We start from the raw sequence: 22,816 nt of genomic DNA, 5'->3' as shown, positions 1-22,816 counted from the left end.
GAATGCACATTGCGGTATGTGATAGGAACTCCTTAGAAGCAGACCTATGGGAATGTCTACCAGACCTTCTCCATGAGCCGTACTACTGCATTATCATTCAATCCTCACAGGACAATATTATTATTGCTATTGTTTTTGTCTTCTTATTATCATTGTTTTGCAAATGTTTATTGGTAACCTGCTTAAGGTCACATGGACGCCCAGGAAATATAAGAAGCAGAATTTAAACCTAGTTTTTTTTTTTTTCCCTATCCAGTTAATGACAATGAAAAAATTATGGAAATAGGGGAAATTCAGAGGGCTGAAGATTGGTATGTAGTTGAGAATTTAGCAATGTGTGTCAAAAGCTTTGAAATTTGTACAACTGTAAGACAGATCTTATATGTTCTCCCCACCAAATACACACACACACACACACACACACACACACACACACACACACAATTTGAGGTCATGGGTTTGTTAATTAACTTGATTGTGGTCATTTCACAAAGTATACTTATATGAAAATATCATGTTGTTCACTTTAAATGTATATACTTTTGTCAGTTGCCCCTTAACAAAGCTGGGGGGCGGTAAAAGTGTGACTCAGAGAAAGTAGGGAAATCCATTTCATAAATTTTTGTGGGTATAGTTTATCCTGTCTCAGACTGCTCACTAGCGAAACCCTCTCCTCTGTGCCGCCTCTTTCAAGATGTTGATTGACACCTGCCACTATGTGGCTCCGCTGAGAACAATCTTTTAAAGACAAATGTGGGAGATAATTTAATAGCCCTTTGTACTGGCTGTAACGAAATGCTTATTACTTTAAAATGAACATAACCTGTGAATTATCATTTCTATTTCTAGAAATGTATCCTAAGGAAATCATTGGAAGTGTCATATTCCTCTTGAAGGGAGAAAAGGAAGTAGAGATGGTATTTTACAGAAAGAAAGCAAGATTCAATTTAAAATTTAATTGTGCGTTTGTTCATTGGTGGTGGTGGTGGTGGTAGTTCTAAAGAGCAGCTAGGATTTGCGCTCATCCAACAAAAGGGGACCTCTATAAGAAACTAAGGAAGTTAAGTATTAGCAGTGCAGCTGAATTCTGAGTTTTCCTTCCTGTGGATGTTCTTCAGAAGTCTTTTAATGCCTGCAATACAATTTGGGTATTAACTTCTCTTGGCTGTTTTGCCTCTGTGCCAACAGAAATGTGGGAGGCTAACAGTACCACTAACATGCTCTTTGAGATTTCCGCTTCCCCCATGACCTTGAGCAGTAGCTCTTAGCCTCACAAGGAGGTCTTAGGCTACGTTGGCACCTCACCGATGTTCATTTCTTCTCTCCTCACATTTTGCCTCATCACAAAACCCAGTAATGAGGAACCCGGGATAAAGTAATTAGACTGTATGTGACTGAGGTGGCTGCCAATTATGCTGATGGAACTGAAGTCTTATTAGACTAATAAGGTTTTCTAAATTGGACTTGGAGCTCTTGGTTCTTGATGCTGTGAATATTCCATGGAGAAGTTGCCCAAGTATTTAAAATGAGTTCACCTAAGGATAAATGTTCACCTTGGATAAAGTGGAGTGAGTTTTGGAGCCAGAGATAAGTGGGTTCACACTCAAATTCTGCCACTTATCAGCTATTTGACCTCAGGCAAGTCATTTAACTTCTCAGAGTCTCCTGCCCTGTCTGTAAGATGGCGATAGAAATTCCCACCCTCCTGAAAAAGATTACGATGGCAGCTAAATGGTTTTAAAACTATGCAAACCTCAGTATTTTACATGAGTTGTCTTAGTATTCTTACTGTCAGACACGGTTACTTAATCATACTACGTAAAAACAATTTTAAAAATCATGTAAGTATATGACTAGTATGAGAAATCTCTCCAACAGTCTTAGCTTTGAAGACAGATCTACATTTGGATCTCAGCCCCAATATTGACAAATGCTAATGATTTGCCTACTTTTAACCTCAGTGTTTCTCTCTTTAAGTCAGAGTAAAAATAATAACAAGAGCAGTTATGACGTGTGACAATGTTGAGAAGGCTAAATAAACTATTACATGAAAAGTGTTTACCACACAGCCCGGCTCAGGAAAAGCCTACCTATTACTGGTGGGACCAACGTATTATTGAGATAGTTATTTTCAGTTGTACTTGAAATGTATTGGTGCTGCAGATTTTCCAGTGTGAAGTTGTCCAAATAGACAAAACATGCCTACCTTGGAGACTGTGGGACTATTCAGGTATTGTGTATTCTGTGTATTAAGATTATTCTAGATATAATTCAATCAAATTAGTTTAAGAATAAGTTCTTTTCTCATATAATGATTAAGTCTAGAGTTAAAGTCAGGTTCTTACATATCTGGATCCAGGACCTCAAATCTCATCAACAAAAATCTCTTTTCATCTTTGATTATGTATCTCCAAGTGTGCCTTAGTTCTCTCTGGGTGGAAAGTAACATTCTGTCTTCCAGTACTCAAATCTGAGTCCCAGGGAAGACTGATTAGCTCTGCTTAAGCCCATTTTTTAAAAGTCTTGTTGTGTCTTTGATTTGCATTTCCCTGATGATGAGTGATACCGAGCACCATTTCATGCATCTGTTGACCTTCTATATGTCTTCTTTGACAAAATGTCTATTCAGGTCTTCTGCCCATTTTAATCGAATTATTAAGAGGGGAGAGGATGAGGGGACAGGTGAAATAGATAAAAGAGATTGAGAATACACTTACCTTGATGAACACTGAGTAATGCATAGGATTGTTGAATCATTACATTGTACGCTAATGTAATTGTACACTAGTTGTACACTAATATAACACTGTATGGGTTATATTGTACACTAATTGTACACTAATATATCACTGTAGGTTAATTATACTTCAGTTTAAAAAAATGTGCTATGTCAACTGGAGTTGCTGTCCTCATCTGTGGTGCTGAAAGCTCTCACAGGCATCTTGGTCAGAGATCTCTAAGTTGTCATAGAGCTCATACCTTCATCTGCTAATCAGCAAGAGAGTCCCTTACCTCTCTGATCAGCAAACTCCTATTTATAAATTTTCTCTAACTGTATTTTCTGATAACAGTTTTTAGGAAGGGAATGGAATAGAACTTTGTTATCTAGTGCTGAATTTTTCCTTCCTTAGGAAAGAGAGAAATTCTAGTATAACCTGAGAATGTCTATTTATTCTGCAAACACATTTTAACCATCTAATGTGGCGTAGGACATTTTAACCATCTAATATGGCCTAGGGATTGAAGGTAACATCTAACCATCTAATATGGCCTAGGGATTGAGGGTAACATCTAACCATCTAATACGGCCTAGGGATTGAGGGTAACATCTAACCATCTAATATGGCCTAGGGATTGAGGGTAACATCTAACCATCTAATATGGACTAGGGTTTGAGGATAACATCTAATCATCTAATATGGCCTCGGGATTGAGGATAGCATTTGGCCGCATGAGGCTCCCATGTCTAGAATGACAAAAGTTACACAAATGATCAAAGTTAATTGTGGTAAGCATTATGAGGGCAGTGAGTGGAGGGACAGCAGGGGCTGTATTTGTGGAACCTGAGAAGTTTTTGGGAAGAGCTGCTCCATGATCTGGGTTCTACAAGATGAGTAGAAGTCATCCTGTCATTGAATGAAAAGCAGAAACCATTCCATCTGGTTAGTTGCTCTCCAACTTGTGGCCTGTTGGGCATATCTGAAGAGCAGCTTCTTCAGAGCTCCACTGATCTCCTGGTATAGCCGTCTCAGGCTTGATCAAGGTGGGCCCATCCGGCTAAGCCAAGAAGAAACAAAAGGGGAAAAATAAGGAAAAGCAAGAATGAAAGGAATGAAAAAGGAGCAGAAACTTGTTTACCCAGTGTCTGTATCCCAATGAGAAGAGATTGAGCTGCCAATAATTGAGCAGGGCTCTCTGATGATATAGATTAAACCAGAAGGGCCAACAGTAAACAAGATGAACTTCAAAAGAGCAGCGTCTCTGCTCTCTGGGGACCTCCATTAGCGAGTCACCAGATAGGCAATTACTGTACAGTTCTTGTAATGACCGGGATCAAACACAAGCATTCTGCACAGTAGGCAGTCAGAAAGCAGCCAGACAAAAAACTGTGAAAATATGCCATTAAATCTTAATTATTCTTCAAAGGAAAACAAGCACGACTAGGGGGCAGAGAAGGAAGGAATATTCTGAGCCTTACTAATGCCTGGGGCTCAGGGCAATAGTACAGCTACTGTTTCAACTCTCATATTTACTTAAAACTGAGCATCTCATTCTGACTTGAGTTGGGCTAGGGAATTCAGTTTATATAAGCACCCCAGTTTCTCTGACCCCCTATATCTCCTCCTGGAGGGTTTGAAGGCTATGGTATCTGACCGAGTTTGAATAAAAGTGGTTGCTTTTCTAACATAACGTAATTTTAAAAAAATTAAAAAGTAAAAATAAAAGCAAATATCTCATCATCCAGAGTTGACTTCTGTTGATTAGATTCAGATTGGTCTTTTAGCACCTTCAGAGATAATGTCCTCCGATCTGTAATTCACAAGTACCAATTGTCATGCTAGCCATGTGTCATTTCCCTGAGGCATACATCTGAGATGTCCTTGATTGGTGCGTGGAAGCCATTGACATCCCAAACTCAATATGTGGTACTGGATAAATGGAAGATTTAAAAAACTCAAAAGGTATTGATTTTGAATCCTGTGTGTGTGTGTGTGAGAGAGAGAGAGAGAGAGAGAAATTGGAATTGTACAGAAATACAAATTTAAATCCTATTTTGATCACTTAGAGCAGGATTTTAAATATCCTGTAGCCATAAGGAGAGGCTAGCTTAGGGTCCTCCAGTGGAAATACAATGTGAAACATATATGTAATTTTAAATTTTCTAGTAGCCACATTAAAAAGGGAAAAAGAAACAGGTAAAATTAATCATAATAGTATGTTTTTTTAGCCCAACATATCCAAAATACTTTCTTTTCAATATAAAATTATCAGTGACACATTTGACCTATTTTTGGTACTCTCTGAAATCCAGTCTGCATCCAGCCTTCCAGCATACCTCAGTTTAAACTAGCCACATCTCAGGTACACAGGAGGCTGGTGGTTATATCATGTTGGACCGTGCAAGGCTAGCCCGTGTCCCCAGTCCCATTCTGGGCCATTTCTACCTACAAACACTCATTTAAGAAAACTGCTGCATATTGCATAGGTTCTAATGCAGGGTCTCACGAGCTTAGCAAAATGGATTTGACATGGAATGACCTAAACAAAGAATCCTGTGATTCTTGAAAGCCTTGAAAGCCCCACCCAGTAATGGTGACTGTGGTCTACTGGGTCAGTGGGATCCTCTCCATGGAGGAATTACAACTTGAGACAAAGGGAAACCACTTAAGCCTGTTTCAGCTCCCTCACCCTCTGTCCTCCAATTAGGAGCACTCTGTGGGGAGAAAGGGAGAGTTATGCTCCCAGGACATTGATGTGCACAAGAATCACCAAAGTGCTTGTGATAATGCAGATCCCCTGGCCTTCATCCCAGAGATTCTGATTCAGTTTGGGAGTATCTATCTTTGTAACAAGCTACCCTTCCAGTTTGTAAGAAGTCATTAAAGAAGTAGCCAGTTGAGCTTTGAGAGATTGATTAAGGAGACACACAACCCTGTCATCTTATTCTCTGGTACCCACCTTGTTCTCCCTGTGATCCTTCATGGTTGGAGCAGGAGGGTGAGGAGGGGAAGAATGGGAGCAATGTCTCGTCTGCCTCTCTGAGTGGAACATTTAATTTCCCTCAATCATCCTACCCTCCCCACTATGTAGTTTCATTTACAATGTGGAAAATATTTAGAACGTTTAGATAATCCAGATTTAACCCCAACATGTGTTTTCCACATTCCTTATTTGTCTGTCTCCCTTCACAAGCCTTAGATAGTTAAATCAAGGGGCACAATCTCAGCTCCAAAGGTGTTTGTGAAAGACTGGACAGACCCCTCAAGAGAAGATGATGGTATATGACTACAGTCTGCAGGAAATGGTACAGACAAGAGCCATGCCGGGAAGATCAGGGATGCTTTGGAAGTATTGTTTACATCCTCTTAGCTCACCCACAGCTAATTGTCTCAGTAACCACACTATGACCATGAATACAAAAGCATCATTCTTGCACCTGTTCATTTAATCTACCCATGATTCTGTCACCTGACCAAAGAGTTCTTCGGGAAGAAAATTAAATAATCAAGCCTCACTGTTACTATAATAAATAGTATAAACTCGCATTTTAGAAGGCATCCTCACGCATGGTTCATATCTATGGTTCACATATGTGTGATATAGATTTGAACAACTATGAAGCTTGATGTTCTTAGTGTTAACTTACTTTAGAAAGTACATCACTGATTCAGGAAATATCTCCACATACGTTCTCTCTTCTGACCCCGGAAACATCCCTGAGGTTGGAAAGAACAAGTAACAGTAGGTTAGGACATGGAGCCCCATACGTGTGAAATCACACAACTATCTGGTGTCACAGCCAAGGCGAGGATGCTGGTGTGTTGCCTCTTACGCAGATCTACCACCTCTTGCCGCCACTCTCTCAAGGGGGGTTAGATTCTCACATACACCTGGCTTCTGTGTTATTTCTGAGATTCCTAACTTCGTCCAAAATGATGTTTTTGAGAAGAGATTCTGGCCTGACCACAGGGCTCCTGGAAATGGCTCCAATGAGCGACAGTGAGGACAGCCCCTGTGGAACTTGTGTTTCAAATCTGTCTATAGAAATGAGTGAGAACCAGGAGCTGCTTTCCTCTTTCAACCCCTAGCTGGCCCGCTGGACAAGAAAAGAAAACACTTCCAATTATACAGTTTGACTGCCGTGACAAGGGCTCCAAAGGAAAATGGCCCCTTTCTTTCCCTTTCATCCCAAACTCAGTGACATCAGACTCTGCTGAGGGTGACGGTTGCCTTGTGAAGGAGTCCGTAGGAAGGGCTGCCTGAGCTATGGCCTGATGAGCAGGGTGTATCCTACGGTGGTGAATTTTCTTTGTCCCACAAGATGAAAGCTGTCAAAGGAGCAAGAGGAATATTCCAGAGAAAGCAGCAGGCTGATAGGTTACATGGACACACTCTCACCTTACCTCCTGGCCCCTGTGCTATAGACTGCAGAGCTGGGATCATGCTCATGGGACCAAGCCTGTGGAGGGGGGCTTGAGCTTAAGCACTCTTCTTCTGTTTCATGGCAAGTGAAGTGCCCTGTGCTTTCCAGTGGATATGGTCTGTCTGTGCTGGTTCCATGTTTGGCTGAGTAAGGCAAAGCCCAAATGTCTGGAGCCTATGTTAAAGTTAAGCCCCTGTTGGCTGCATTATCTCTGGGAGGCAGGGATGAATCTGCTTGTACCTGGGATGTATCTCATAGCTGTGTCTACCTCTCTCATTTGGCAAATGTGGGCCCTCAACCTGAGAGGCCAAGTGACCCTTTCAAAATCACCTGGAGAGGAGAAAGGACGTGATTCTCCTGCCTTCTGGTCACCTGTGGTTCTTCTTTCCCGAATCAGTCATGTACCTGCCATCTAGATGTTTATGGGCCTTTGTCTGGATACTTGGAATAAAGCCCCAGTTCCTTTCCTAGACTTATACAGCTCTGAATAAGCTCTGGTCCGTAGCCTCATATTCTGCATCTTCTTTTCTTTTTTAAGATTTTATTTACTTATTTAGAGAGAGAGCAGGGTGAGGGGAGGGGAGCGGTAGAGGGGGAGGGAGAGAGAGAATCCCAAGCAGACTCCTTGCTGAGCACGGAGCCCAGCACGGGGCTCGATCTCATGACCCTGAGATCACGACCTGAGCCGAAATCAAGAGTCAGAGGCTTAACTGACTGTGCCACCCAGGCACCCCTCATCTTCTGCATCTTCTAATCTTACTGTCTATTCAGTTCCCAGAGCCATGGTTGTCTTGTTTTGTTCATTGAACACAACACTTCATCCTCAGAGCATTTTCCCTACTGCTGTCTCTGTCTGCAGTGCCCTCTCTTTGGTCCATCCATAGCTGATGCCTTCCCATCCTACAGACCCTGGCTCAGAAGTCACCTCCTCAGAGAGGCTTTCCCTGATGGCTGTATTCAAAGTTGTCCACACTGGCTATCACATTACCCTGTTTTTCTGTTCTCTTAATATTGACCGACATCCGAAAGAACCTTCTGACAGGGGTGTTCAATCAATTTCCATGTTTGCTCCTCTCCCCACAGACTGAAATCCCCGGGAGTATGATACTCATCACTCTACCCCCAGTACCTAGAATGGGGGTCTTTCAAATAGGAGATGTTCAATTCCTATATGCTGAATTAATTGATAAATAAGTTGCACCTATATTTGCAAGTGAATATTTTTTTGAAATCGGGAACATCTTGCACTTGATACCTTAGTCATTCTGGGCTGCTGTAAAAAGATGTCCTATACCGAGGAGCTTAAACAGCAGAAATGTTTTTTTCACCATGCTGGAGGCTGAGAAGTCTAAGATCTGGGTGCCAACATGATCAGCCTCTGGGGAGAGCTCTCTTTCTGGTTTGCAGATAGCTAGCTGCCTTCTTGCCGTGCCATCCCATGGTGGGGAGAGTGACCCCCCGTCTTCCTCTTCTTATAAAGCCACTATCCCATTAAAAGAGTTCCTCTTTCACAACCTCATCAAAACCTATCCACCCCCCCCGGAGGCCCCATCTCCAAAAAACCATCACATCGAAGGTAAGTGTTTCAACGTAAGATTTTTACGAGAACACAAAAATGCAGTCTATCACAGTATCTACCTTTTGGATGGTAGTGTTGCTTTTCACTGTATTTAGAAATCTAAATACCTAGATATCTGTAACTATACCTATGAGTATATGGATGTCTATTACTCTCTCTGTCTGGGGTTTACCTCTTTAGAACTATCTTATGAACTCTTCAACTTCTTTAGAAGTTGACACCCCACTCTTGACTGACGTTACTGCTTGCTCAACTCCAGCACAGAGCTGCTCTATTGATTTTTCAAAAAAAAAACAAAAACAAAAACTAAATTTGAAATTTTAGTAGTTTCCATTTTGGAACTCTGAGAGTTTTGTGACAATTCTGGAACAAGTAGAGTCTTCTCTTAATGTTATTAAGTCAAACTTGGGATCACCAGTGAAGGAAAAGCTTCTGTTCAATGGATCATAAAATGTTAACATAGATGACTTGGTCCCCATTAGTTTTGTAGGGGAAGTGATTTTCATGGGATTATGGACACCTGCTCACCCAAAGTTTCCCTCCCACTCTTCTCCTCTCTGCACCTTTTCTCTTTCTTCATTTTCTTCTCCCTTTTTTTCTGCCTTTTCTTCCCTTTCTTTTATCTCTCTGTCTCTCCATCCCCTTTCTCGCTTATGAAACGGGCTTCTTGAAGCACTAAAATCTACATTTTAAAATGAATGCATGCTCACATTCCTCGACGGGTAAATGATTTTCAAAAAGCTCACTCTTCAAGGCAGTTTCTAAAAGGAAATCCTCACTTTCTCAATACAAAAATCACTCTCGCCAGGCGGGCTTCAGATAAAGTGATCACTGTGCTCCCAATTATACAAGATGCTGTATTTTTACAAAGGAGCTTACCTTGGAGAATAGAATTACTCTTTTTTTTCCCCTGAGTTAAATGTTGTTCTTGCAAAATAGCTATATTCTTTACTCAGGGCACATATAATTTCCCATGATAACCCCAATAAATAAATACAGCTCCATCAGGAAGGGAGGCAAAAGCCTGTGTGGTTTAATTTTATCTGAGTGACAGAGCACCCCAGATTACAAAACACAAGGAAAATAACACAAATGACAAAGAAATGAGGATGCAGACAGGATAGCATTTGGTTCCTGCTCTGTCTACGGAGGGACCCTTGCCCGCAAGGAGAAAACTCAGGTGTGCATTGCGATTGGACACCTGGTAGCAAATGCGGTTTTATGGATGTTCTTGGGAAGGCAAAGAAGAACTCATTCCAGCCCAGCCTCCATGTGGACATGTTTTCCTTTTGCCTCCGAAACTGCAAATGTTTCCCCTGTGCCATTTGGTAATGAATGCCCAGCTTCGTGACAAGAAGGCCAAAGAGCTTTGTTTTGTATCTACAGAATTTGCAAAGAGATTAACGGGGTCTAAAGGAATAAAGAACATCTGGAAACACGGGCTTTGTGTTTTCCTTGAGTGTGCTTGAAAGCTGAGCATTGGGGAGAGGACAACTGAATTTACTTGCACCTTGAAAAGCCTAGTACCTCTGTGATTCAAACAGGTAAATAGGATAGGATCGGCCAAGTCCCTACTGGCAGTACTGGGAGCCCCAGTGGTGACTGCTAGTTTAATTTGTTCCAGCCTTCTCCAATCTGAGTAGTATGTGGAGGGGGCAGTAGGAAGATGCAGTTGGTGGCTTCATTTCAGTCCAGCAAAAAGAGACTGGGAATTTGATGCACACTGATCACGGTTCTAGGTGCTCTGGGGAACAAAATTAAATCAGTCTGTTCTTGCCCTGATGTATGTTAAGGATATAGAGGGAGAGAAGCAGATCTTTGCACAGTATTGGTCAATAAATGTCAACCAGTATATTTTACTTATTTGATTTATTTGACTATCACTCCCACCAGAATGTAAGCTCTCGAGGGCAGGGATTCTGGATTTGGGGTAGAAGGGTTAGTTTGTTCACCGTTGTGTCCCATTCACTAGACCATAGTAAGCCCTGAATAGATCAGTGCTGTATCTGCAGTTAGGCAACTGTTAAGACTCAACAACAGGAATATAACCACCTAAAAAAATGGGCCAAAGCCCTTAACAGGTACTGCACTAAGGAAGATGTACAGATGGCAAGTAAGCATATGAAAAAAAAAAAAAAAGCTCAGCACCCTGTATCATCAGAGAAATGCAAATGCAAACAACAAGATGCCATCCCACATCTGTTAGAATGGCCTGAATCTGGAACATGGACAACAGCAAATGCTGACAAGAATGTGGAACGGCCAGAACCCTCATTCGCTGTTGGTAGGAACGCAAAACGGTGCAGTCTCTTTGGCAGACAATCTGGTGGTTTCATACACAACTAAACATACTCTTACCATACCATCCAGCAGTCTCACTCCTCGGTATTTATGCGAAGGAGCCAAAAGCTATGTCCATACAAAAACCTGCACACAGATGTTTATAGCAGCTCTATGGATAATTGCCCAAACTTGATGTCCTTTGGTAGCCAAGTGGATAAATAAGCTGTGGTACATCCAGACAATGGAATATTAGTAAGCACTAGAAAGAAATGAGCTACCAAGCCATGAAAAGACATAGAGGAAGCTTAAATGCGTATTACTAAGTGAAAGAGGCCAATCTGAAAAGGCTACGGCATGGTCCCAACTATAGGACACTCTGGAAAATATAAAACTGTGGAGACAGTAAAAAGTGCAGTGGTTGCCAGGAGCTTCAAGAGGAGGGATGACTAGGCAGAGCACAGAGGATTTTTAGGGCAGTGAAAATAATCTGTAGGATATGATAGTGATGGACACATGTCATGATATGTTTGTCTAAATGCGTAGAATGTGCACCACCAAGAGTGAACCCTAATGTGAAGCGTAGAATGTACACCACCAAGAGTGCACTTTGAACTTTGGGTGAGTATGACGTCTCTGTGTAAGTTCATCCGTTAAAACAAACGTGCCACTCTGGTGGGGATGTTGATAGTAGGGGAGGTGGTGCACGTATGGGAGCTGTGATTTTGCTGTGAACCTAAACCTTCTCTACAAAATTAGTCTTGCTAAAAACAAGCAAACAAACAAATCATTGTTGAATGAATGAGCTGGTGAAGTAGATACAAAAGCTAATGTGGAGATTCAAGGGCAGGATTGTTCCAATAGGTAGGCTCTGGGTGAAACGGTATTTGAGCATAGCCTTAACTGATGAAACAATGTTGTTGTTGTTTGTTTGTTTTTTTTATAAAAATGACATCATAGTATGAATTAATTTTTGGAAAAGGAAGAACAAGTCAACCGGCAGTGGTTTCATTTCCATAGAACCATGAGTGCAATTCATGTGAATTCTTTTTTTCCACACGTGGCTTCCCTGGGCTTACGTGGAACCTGGCTTCTCTCAGTTAGCATGCACGTGTTCATGTTTCTGTGCACGCCTTCCTATGTATTATTTTCAGTAAAAGTGTGAGATCCTCTATCAAGTCAGCCAAACCATGATTAACTCAAGTATTCAATGACTTGGATTTTAAAAAGACAGATGAGTGAGCAAAGAGAGGACCAGTGAGCAAAGAACACAAGTGGAGCCATGGGGGTGCACCAGCATGGAGAACAAAAGAAAAGTCTTGGATGCTTGTGTTTCAAGCTCTCCTGTGGCCCCAGAAATCCATTCATGTTTGCAGAAAGAAGATTGGAAGGCTTTGGCAGTGGGACACCTGTGACTGGTCCTTGAAGATGGAGATTTTGACCAAAAAGAGAATAAGAAAGAATGCCAGTAAAAACTTAGCAAATAGGATCAGTGGAGAAGTGATTGTCTTACAAGAAGCCATTATGACATTAGGAAAAAAAAATTTTTGTGTCTAATTTGGAGCCCCCAAGGCCATTTGACTCATGGCCATGTTAGCCTCAGGCAGAACATCATGCATGCTTAATTAGCTTTTGCTTTTGCATACACATTTGAGACCTTTTGTTCCCTCAGCAAAGAGTGACTTCAGGCCCTGCCTCTCATTGCTGCTGAGCCTGAGGAATAACATGCCTTCCATCTCTCACCTCAGGCCTGATGGAGACTTTTTGTGAAAGCATGATCTGGAGTGTACAGATTCTTCCTTGCCTGTCTTTCTAGAAGCCCCGGGGGAAGAATCCCAACGCTCTGGTAAAACTTTGGAACAGTGCAGGGAGCATTGGGATGCACATGCACACCCTGACCACCCACCATTCACTCTTGTTTATTAATTCTGTCCATGCAGATACATTCCCCCACATCCTCTGTAGCAACAACAGACAACAACAATAAACAATCCCATGATACCTGTTTCTTTTAAAAAACTATTTTAGAAGCTCCAAATCAAAGCTCAAAATGGAACCATAGCATGTTTTCATATTCATTTCCTACTCACACTTGCACATCAGCTTATATGTTACTTTCTCAGGAAAGTGTCCCTGATGCTCCCTTTTAGTCTGATTTTAGATTCCTTTTTTTCACATCCCTGCACTTATTTGTACCAGCTCTGAAGACACTGAGCTCTGTTGCACATTTGTGAATCTCCCCTTCCCACTGGAGAACAGGCTCCTCAGGGCAGGGCTTATCTTGAGAGTCTTTGTAAGGCCCCTTCTGGTAAGTACTGTTTAGCACTTGGAGGGGAGCAGAAAATGCCACCCCCAAATGGGCCACTTTCCTCTATGGGTTATGAATCAAAACCCAGCAGACTCAGGAAAAAACTTTTATTCTTCCTTAACTACCTAAAAGAATTTAGATACAGGGGGAAGAAGAGCTAGTACTAGAGGTAACTTCTTTATCTGAAAGACCTGTCTGCACGACAGGGCAAACTTCTGATTATCAAACATCTGTTCTTCTTATCATTCTGTGAATCACCTTCTTCCCCTTTGAAGCCCCAGGCTCCTATCCCATTCCTTAGCTCAGGATGGTGTATAAGCCTCAACTGCCCAGCTTGCTTTTCAGTCTCAGGTCTTTGGGGTTCCTGTATGTACAAAATTAATTTTTCTCCTGTTAAACTGTCTTATGTCGACTTAATTATTAGACCAGCCAAAGAACCTAGAAGGGAAGAAAGAAAAACTTTGCACCCCTACACACTGATTAGTAAATGTTTATGTCATTGAACTGCTAAATTGAAAATGTGAATACATATCTCTCACTCTTGGCAAAGGGTTATATTGCTGGAACATTCTCATGGGCGTTCTCTAATAGAATTTTAGTTGGTTCTGAAGGGTACCAGAATATGCCACCCCAAAATATGCCTTTGTCAGATTTTGAGCGAAAGTCTACTGAGAATAAGAAGACACAGGAAAAATACTTTATCTCCCCCTCACTGCCTAAAAATAGAATATAGATTTCCCCTTATGTAAAGTAGATTTACATTTATGAAGGAAATTTCCATTTGAAAGATGTCTCTATACCAGGAAGAGAGTTAGTAAGAGACAACCCATCACCTGAAAGCTTCCTTTAACAAGACAACCCTTATTTACCACACATTTCCTCCCCTCCCCTTCTCATGGCTTGCCTTCCCATCCAGAAATCCAAAACCCCTTTCCTTTGTTCAGCCTAAGATGACAGTCTGTTCTTGAACAACTTGAGTTTGAACTGGTGGGTCCACTTACACGCAGGACTTTTTTGATACAGTCCACTACTATAAATGTATTTTCTTTTCCTTATGATTTTAATAACATTTTCTTTTTCTCTCTCTTTTTTTTTTTAATTTTTTTTTTTTTTAAGATTTTATTTATTTGTGAGAGAGAGAATGAGAGACAGAGAACATGAGAGGGAGGAGGGTCAGAGGGAGAAGCACACTCCCTGCCGAGCAGGGAGCCCGATGCGGGACTCAATCCCGGGACTCCAGGACCATGACCTGAGCTGAAGGCAGTCGCTTAACCAACTGAGCCACCCAGGCGCCCTCTTTTTCTCTCTCTTAATTTATTGTAAGAATACAATACCTAATACATACAACATACAAAACATGTGTTAATCGACTGTTTGTTTCATCGGTAAGGCTCCCAGTCAACAGGCAATTATTAGTAGTTAAGTTTTGGGGAGTCGAAAGTTATATACAGATTTACAACTGTGTGGATGTTGGCACCCCTAACCCCCACATTGTTCACAAGTCGACTGTATGTTTATACAGTCAACAATCTGGCTACCTCCTTGAGCCATATTTTTTCCTTTACCAACTCCCATGCATAAGTATTTAATTAAAACTCTCTTTCTGGTTAATGTGTCTTTTATCAGTTTGATTTCTGGGCCCCAGACATTGAACCTAGGAGGTCACAAGGAAAAATATTTTTCTCTCCTACAGTTCCAATTTATGTTTCACAGTGCAGTTCTTAGCCCATTGTTTGGTCTTCGAGGGGACCAGTGATGTGTTCTCTGTGATCTGTAACAGGTATCTTCCCTATCTTAGGTCCCAGATTCCTCATCTATTTTTGGATGGCGTGGAGGAAATAACTAAGCCTGTTGTGGCCTTTCAAGAGTAAAGAGACCTATTGGGATCATTTATAAGTGGATAGATACTGTTTTATAAGCTAGCGCAAACATGGAACATTCTTAGACTCCTAGTGGTAGCTAATCGGTAACTATGAAGTGAATCCATTCAAAGTGCCTACCTGGGAAAAATTCTTGGGTGACATTTTCATGTCTCATGGTCTTCTATACCAGGGGTGGAATAGAACAGCCTGCAAGCTGGCCACTTGTTTTTGTAAATAAAGGTTTATTGGAGCACAGCCACAGCTGTTGATTTATATTTGCCTGTGGCTGCTTTCATGCAATAGAGGTAGAGTTGAGTAGTTGCATTACAGACTAGATGTCTTGATAAGCCTAAAATATTTAATATCTGACCCTTTTGGAAAAAAGTTCTGCTGACCCCTGTCTATTCTATTATCATTGTCATTATAAAAAGACCTGGACTCATTCAGCTCATATATTTTGTCAAAATTTGGACAACGAATATTACTGGGCATCCTACGTAGGGTACTCTTCTGGGTTATATCTGGTTTCATTGTCTTTGACCTCTGTTTCAATTCTGTAAGTTGCAGAAAACTGATGCTAATGCAAATGATTCTTATCCATAGAAAAGCAAATGAACTGTGTTCGTGGAATGCAATTGATTTTTGCACTATGGATATTGACCAGTTTGGCTTCCAGGTTTGAGTCTATTTGTAAATTCACTTTGAGGTTCTTGGCTGCCTATAAAACTGCATTATGTTGACTTTCCCTTTCTAAAATCTTACTGGCTCCTTCAGTTCATTAACAAGATAAATATAAAATCTTTGACACATACTCATTTTACATCTGTATATGCGTCACAATTTGACTTTATAAAAAGTGTGTCTGTAAGAATATGTGTATTGTACATGCACACAACTAAAACTATGCCGAGTCAGAAAGTAGAAAACCAGGGTTGAGAGGTAAGCCTTGAATTAGACCACTTTAGTTTGTCTCCTAACCACGCTATTAATTCATTAGGTGTTTGGAGCTAGGCATCTCAATTAACATCTCTAAACCTCCATTTTCTCCTACGTTATGTGGTTATTAGAATAATTCCTACCTCATATGGGTGTACGAGGATTAGATGCCATAATCCATGTACAATATCTAGCATTCCAGAAATGACCTGGCAATGTGAACTGTTGTGTAATTGTAGTCAGAAATTGCATTTTCATTCATTAGCTGAAGGAAATTTTCAGCTTCCACGTGATTTTACCTTCTGCCAGCCACTTGCATGCAGCCCACTGGCCCGGCTTGGGTTCTTCTAAAGGCAGAATTTGAGATAAAACTTGGAGCAGGTAGTTTTTGTAGAGCAGATGGGGAAAGCTGGAATGAAGAAGCAGAGAGAGACGTGGGAGAAGAAAAAGGAAAAAGATACCTTTTTCTTCCACATAGGTATTGCTGTGGGAGGCTGGAGCTCGGTCCCATGGGGACCCTCTACACAACATGCCTCAGAATTGTCTTTCTAAAGACAAAAGACTGAGACAATAGCCATCCACACCCATGGCTCCTTGGTTAAACGTGTTATCCAGGGGCATCAACTCCTCCCTGAGTCCAGGCTACCCCAGGCTGAGGGCTCCTGTGGTATTGCAGTAATCCTTGAGGCAAAGCCAAGAGCTTGAGGAGGATGCTGCTGGTGTGCATGGGAACCGTCCCTCACCATGCATGCACTGGACACTCAGAGACCAGCCAAGGGGCATGACAGGCGCTCACAAGCGTCTCCTATACCCACCATTGAAAGCAGGTAACCAATCCCTGACCAGCCCCGGCTCTCACACCCCAGCTAGATGCTCTGGGTCTCCACACCTTTCAGTGGGACAAGAGGGATAAAGAGTGTGTGAGCAGTCATGGCAGGAGTCACTCGGTGGAATAAGGTAAGGAAGGTCAGTTCTTGCTTTGGTGATGAGGCAAGAAAACCTCTCCATCCCTGCTCCAGAGACCCAACCAGCCCCAGGATAGACATTTGAGAGAAGGCACTGGGACCTTCTGATTTCTCCCCTATGGAAGACTTCAAGGAAAGCCTTAGGGAATGACAGGACCCCAGCTCAACCTCCCCAGTAGCCAAAACTCTAGGAGGAGAGCTGTCTGGGCTCTCTATTCCTTTAGGTTGCTTGCATCTAGGGAAAACACACAATTATCATATAGCTACTTCTTCTCTTATAACTTCTCAGGTTATTGGTCTGAAATCTGCATTTTAAAGGGTGACATTTGACATCATATAGAAATATAATGCACATTGCTAGTGTAGAGCTGCTATAGTTCAGCCATTTACCAAATGCTCTGCTAGACTCTTTACATGTATTATCTCGAAACTTGACAACAAAGGCAAAACTAGAGAGATGGTAGAAAGATCAGTGGTTGCCATGGATCTGGTGGGAGGGAGGCCAGGATGAACAGGTGCAGCACAGGGAATTTTTAGGGAAGCAAAACTGTTTGGTACTGGAATGGTGGATGTTGCAGATTTGTCAAAATTCGTGGCACTTTCTAATGTAAAGGGGAAACCCTACTGGAAACTGTAGACTTTCACTAATATGTTGACGTTGCTTCCTGAATCACAACAAATAGAACACACTCATGCCAAATGTTAATAATAGGGACAACTGTCAGAGGAGGGAGGGGAGCATGTGGGGATACTTTACTTTCTGCACAATTTTTCTGTAAACTAAAACTGCCCTAAAAAATAAAGTCCATTAATTAGAAGAAAACCTTTAGAACAAATCCTTGCAGGTGGTCATTAGAACCTCCTGGTTACAGAGGAGGAAAGAAAGGCTCTCAGGGCCACACGCTTTTAACAGCATCCCAGGGACGGGGATCATAGTTGATATGGCTCAAAACCCATGTTCCTGTCATCTTGCCTTCTCGCTTCCTTCGTTACTGGCCTCCTGCCTCCCTGTTCGATGCTCTTTCTCCTCTGTGGTGAGTTGCCTTTGCTCTTCACCCTCTCCACCATTTTGACACAGCCTGGCCCCATGGGTCACCCTGCCGGCTTTTCTGCAGGCAAGCTCTCTAGGAGAACCAGCTTATCAACCAGAAGCTTTCTAATGAGCCTGTGAAGTGTCATCAATCCTCAGTCCCCATTTTGCTGAGGCATCTCAGCGCTGTGATGTATGGATCAATCTAAGTGCTTCTGGTCTTTGAAGGGCCTGGTCCAGTGGCAGCCCTGGGAATCCAGCTCATTTGGTTACCCTTTGGCTTAATTTATAATTTAGCTGACACGATGCTGCCGCTGTTTCATTTGTCTCAAATGAATGTCAATTGGTACAGTGGACAAGGCGTTTGGGAGCGAAATTAACTAAATCATCGTTTGAATTAGTTAGGCTGCACTGAAATACAAGCCCCATGCCTTATCCCACTTTTTTTTTTTTAAACAAAGAGCCTCCCCCCAACCCTCAACACACTCCTACACCCTCTCTCAATCCCACACCTCAAAATAATTTATTCTGGATGGAGGAGCACAGCTAAGAGTGTAATGCTCCAAATATATAAATAATAATGAGAACCTTTAATAAAATCAGACATAAGTTATGCAGTAGACATCAATTACAATGGATTTTAAAGGTTTTGATCTAGAACCCGGGCGGTGTTATATTTAGACTAATAACTGTAACCGTGATTTATGTGTTTGCGACCAAAATGGTTTCAGTGCCTCGATATATGTCCAAAGTAAAATTTATAGTCTGCTACAGAATGTATAAATAATGAACAGCCATATGTCATCACACATTTAAAAATGTGACTCCTTCTGCAGCGGCAATGGGGTAAAATGAATTAAAATCCTAAGTTCATTGGGAATCAACTATTTGAGAGCCCTTTAAGGAATGTGCACAAATGCAAACACTGATTTTATATATATATATATAATTTTATTTTTTACCAAGTCAAAGAAAAATGGCTGTTATGAAAATGACGAACACTCTTGGGAAATCTCAGGCGTCATCAAATTAAATAACGCATGAGAGAGAAAGGGAGAACTGGTCTGGATGCAGAACAACAGATGCCAGGCAGGAATTTTTCTGACTCTGCTATTGCCTCCAGTGACCACAAAACCCTTTTAAATGGTCAAAATAAGCCAACTAAGTTGAGATGGCATTCTGCCTTACAGTGTCCCATGAAGTTCACCCAAGATTTCCGGAGATGGGAGAGGGGCCAGTGATGAAGGCTGATTTTGAGTTGGGCAACCACTCTGAGGCTTAGCCTCTTCATCTTGAAATGGGATGATAAGGTCCATTAGACAGAGTCTCTGGGAGAGCTTAGAACTAGTAATAAAAGTTGTGAAAGCCACGAGTATAGTGCCTGGCTCAGGCAGTTGGTCTTGAGCAAATGTTGGTTGTGCTTGTCCTTTATAGCTTCTTCAGTGGCTGGTGTGTTGTTGGAGGCATGAACCATATCGTATGCATCTTCCTACGCATGATGCCTAGAAAAGCTCTAATGCTTAGCAAATATTAATGCATCCTTGCTGAATGAATCAATGAACACGTTTCCATGGCTCTAACCGCCACCATGGAAGTCCAGGTGTCAGAAAGAGTTACAAGGCAAGCGCATGTCGCCTGTTTGAGATGGTGGGGGGAAATCAAGTAGTCCTCGTTCATAAATTTACAGAAAATCAAAGCTTGCTTCCTTCAACTCCAACGCAACGGCACAATTTAATCTTTGGCAATCAGGACATTTTCTAAAAACTAGCTCTCACCTCTGTAGGTTCTCAGATACGCTGATGAGAATATAATCCTTCTTCCTAACCCCAAGCTCTCATGAATACATGAGTCTAAAGGGATATGATTTAGTAATGATTATTGTGAGGGGTCTGGTGCTGGGTTGGCAGTTTGCTCCCCACTCTTCCCACTAAATGGTCTCCAACTGCTATGTTGTGATTTCTTCTCTTGATTTTAATGGTCTCTGCTACTTCCCTCAAATTTAATTTCCAATTCCTACTGCTACCTGTCTTACCTTTCCTTAGTCCTCCTAATTGCTACTAGAACCCTGGTAGCCAAGCGTTTCAGGTAAATATGGATGCATAACACACTATTCTAAGTGCATTGGTTTGAAACAATTCATTAATCGCACTCATGGTTCTGTATGTTACTGGAATGGATGGTTTTCACTCAGGCTCGTCTCCTGTGGTTCTAGTCAAGTGACAGCCAGGACTGGAGTTACCTGAGGGTTCAAGTGGGTTAGATGTACAAAACAGCTCGTCACATGGCTGACAATTGCAGCTGGATGCTCAGCTGGGCCCATGGGTGGGAAAACCAACACATGGCATCTCCTTGTGGTTTGAGCGTCTCATAGCTGGCTTATCAGAGGTAGCAGATATCTCCAAAGACCCAGATGAAAGCTGTAAGACATCTGTTGCCTATGCTGCATCACTTCTGCCTCATTCTGTTGGTCATATATGGGAGAAGACAACACAAGGGTCAACTATCAAGAGACATGGTTCACTGGGGGCCATCTTTGGAAACTGGATCCCACTGAATTGTTAAAAGTGAGTCTAGAACATTCAGTGGGAGTTCATCAAGATCTAGGAAGAAAGTTCCTGAGTTTTAGTGCATAGAATTATCGCTTTCCTCTTGACTTTGAAGACCCTTTTCTCCCACACCTAACTTTCTGATTATTTGCCTATCGAAGATTGCCATTTATTTAAACGATATTATTATTTTCATGGTATCTGGGTAAGTGGGGTTTGGCAGTACTTTTGGAGTGAAATTGACTGTTACACACAAATCGTTCATTTATCTTAATGAATTTTCTGTTGCAACTTTTTACTTTTTTATGTCCGCTTGACCATCTGAGCTTGGTGTTCACTTCCTCCTGTTTGGTTCTGTGAAGGGAATTAATTTTTGCTGACTCAAATAATGATTTTCTATAGCTTAGATTTTGAAATAGAGAATGTGTCTGCTTTGTGCATGAGGATTGGTAATAGATAAGAGTACTTCACTTGGATGTTTTTCTAGGCCTTCATCCCCATAGGGCCAAATAACTCCTCAGTGTAGTAAAAGAAAAAAAAAATTATCCCTCCATGAAGTCATCTTAGGTTGCATTGGGCTAGATACTTCTATTCTCTGAGCCTTCATTTCTTTATCTGTAAAATGGGGAAAATAAAGCCTTTCTCAAAATGTGGTCAAGAAGCTTAAAAAAGAAAATGTAAATCAAGTGTTTAGTTGGGTGCTGAACACATTGTAAATTAATTGCAAAGGAGAATTCTCTTCCCATCTGCACCCTAAGAAACATATGTGGAACGTGTGTGTGTGTGTGTGTGTGTGTGTGTGTGTGTGTGTGTGTTCATTCCATTAACCTCGTCCTATTATCTTGGAGACTGTAGGTGCTTCTGGTCCTGTTGACTAGGTAGGCACCTGTATTAATCCAAGTCTTGGCAGGGGAGAGATGCATAATCAGATTGAGTGATTTAAGGAGCATTTAGAAAAAGGGCTAGTTACAAAACTCAGGGCAGGGTTAGGAAACACTACACATAGATAGCAGTACCGCTGAGGGAGGGGCTGCTAACAGTGTGAAGGGGAGGGATTCTAGAACAAGGTCAACAACCTTCAGTAAAGGGTCACAGTGAGCTTTAGAGATCTGGAAGGAAGGGTGCAGGAGACTACATGTGATCTAGCTGCATTATTCTCCTTCCCTCTACTTCTGCTGGTGCTTCCCAACCAGTGAACTGACTCTGAAGCCCAATAGGCCAGCCCTCCAGCTAACAGAGCAGGAGGGAGAAGCAAGAGAATGAATCTGGAGGTGTGAGCAGAAGATACCTAGCAGAGCCCCATTCTTTAAAGGCCAGTGTCTTCTACCACCTTGGACTTACCCATCACCAAACTCAGGTTATACTAGAGTCTGAGGGTTTGGAGGGTCTGAGACATATTGCTGCGGTCTGGGAATTCTTTTTTTTTTTTTTTAAGATTTTTTTTATTTATTAGAGAGAGAGAGAAAGCACAAGCAGGGGGAGCATCAGGCAGAGGGGGAAGCAGGCTCCCCGCTGAGCAAAGAGCCTGATGCAGGGCTCAATCGAAGGACCCCGGGATCATGACCTGAGCCGAAGGCAGGCACTTAACTGACTGAGCCACCCAGATGTTCCCTGAAGTCTGGGAATTCTTAGGAAAAAAGTTTTAATTCTATCTAGGTGATAATCTGGATAAAATAAGAACATATCATGATTTGTCTAATTACCAAGTACAGCCACACAATCCCACACAATTTTTTGTGTTTCTACTTGAATTTGGCCTAAACTACAGTACCATATATTGTAGGAATGAAGGTTTTACAGTGAATGGAAAGAAGTCATTGTGCCCATGGCAAACAATATACTGTTGGAAGACCAAACTGCAAATGACCTGTGCCAGAATTTTAATACTTCAGGCTCACGAGAATGGATGTGTTTCACGGACATCAGTTTTCCATGACCTTTGCAGTGGTTTGCAAGCAGTAAGTTTAGAAGAGGCTTTCTTTTCCTGATTCTGGAAATAAGAGGACTACATGTCCGCTTCATTCAGGTTTCAGAAGGCCTCAGTGTTAACCTCACCTTCAAGGGAGTGAGTCAGCTTTATGCAAAAGCAAGTGGCCCTTCATGAGTTTCGTTTGCTCATTGGAATTTTGGTCACATGTGGGGGCCTTATGACCTGATCATTCTAAA

The 22,816-nt window shown here is 41.8% G+C and overlaps 1 long non-coding RNA gene across 1 annotated transcript in view; it reads left to right on the top strand.

The window, feature by feature from the left end:
• The window catches only part of LOC144382079 (uncharacterized), a 234,851-nt gene that overhangs the window by 64,572 nt on the left and 147,463 nt on the right, over positions 1–22,816 (top strand). The window lies entirely within an intron of this gene.

This window comes from Halichoerus grypus, chromosome 6 (assembly GCF_964656455.1).
Source record: "Halichoerus grypus chromosome 6, mHalGry1.hap1.1, whole genome shotgun sequence".
NCBI classification, from domain to species: Eukaryota; Metazoa; Chordata; class Mammalia; order Carnivora; family Phocidae; genus Halichoerus; species Halichoerus grypus.
This window is presented reverse-complemented; position numbering and strand designations above follow the sequence as displayed.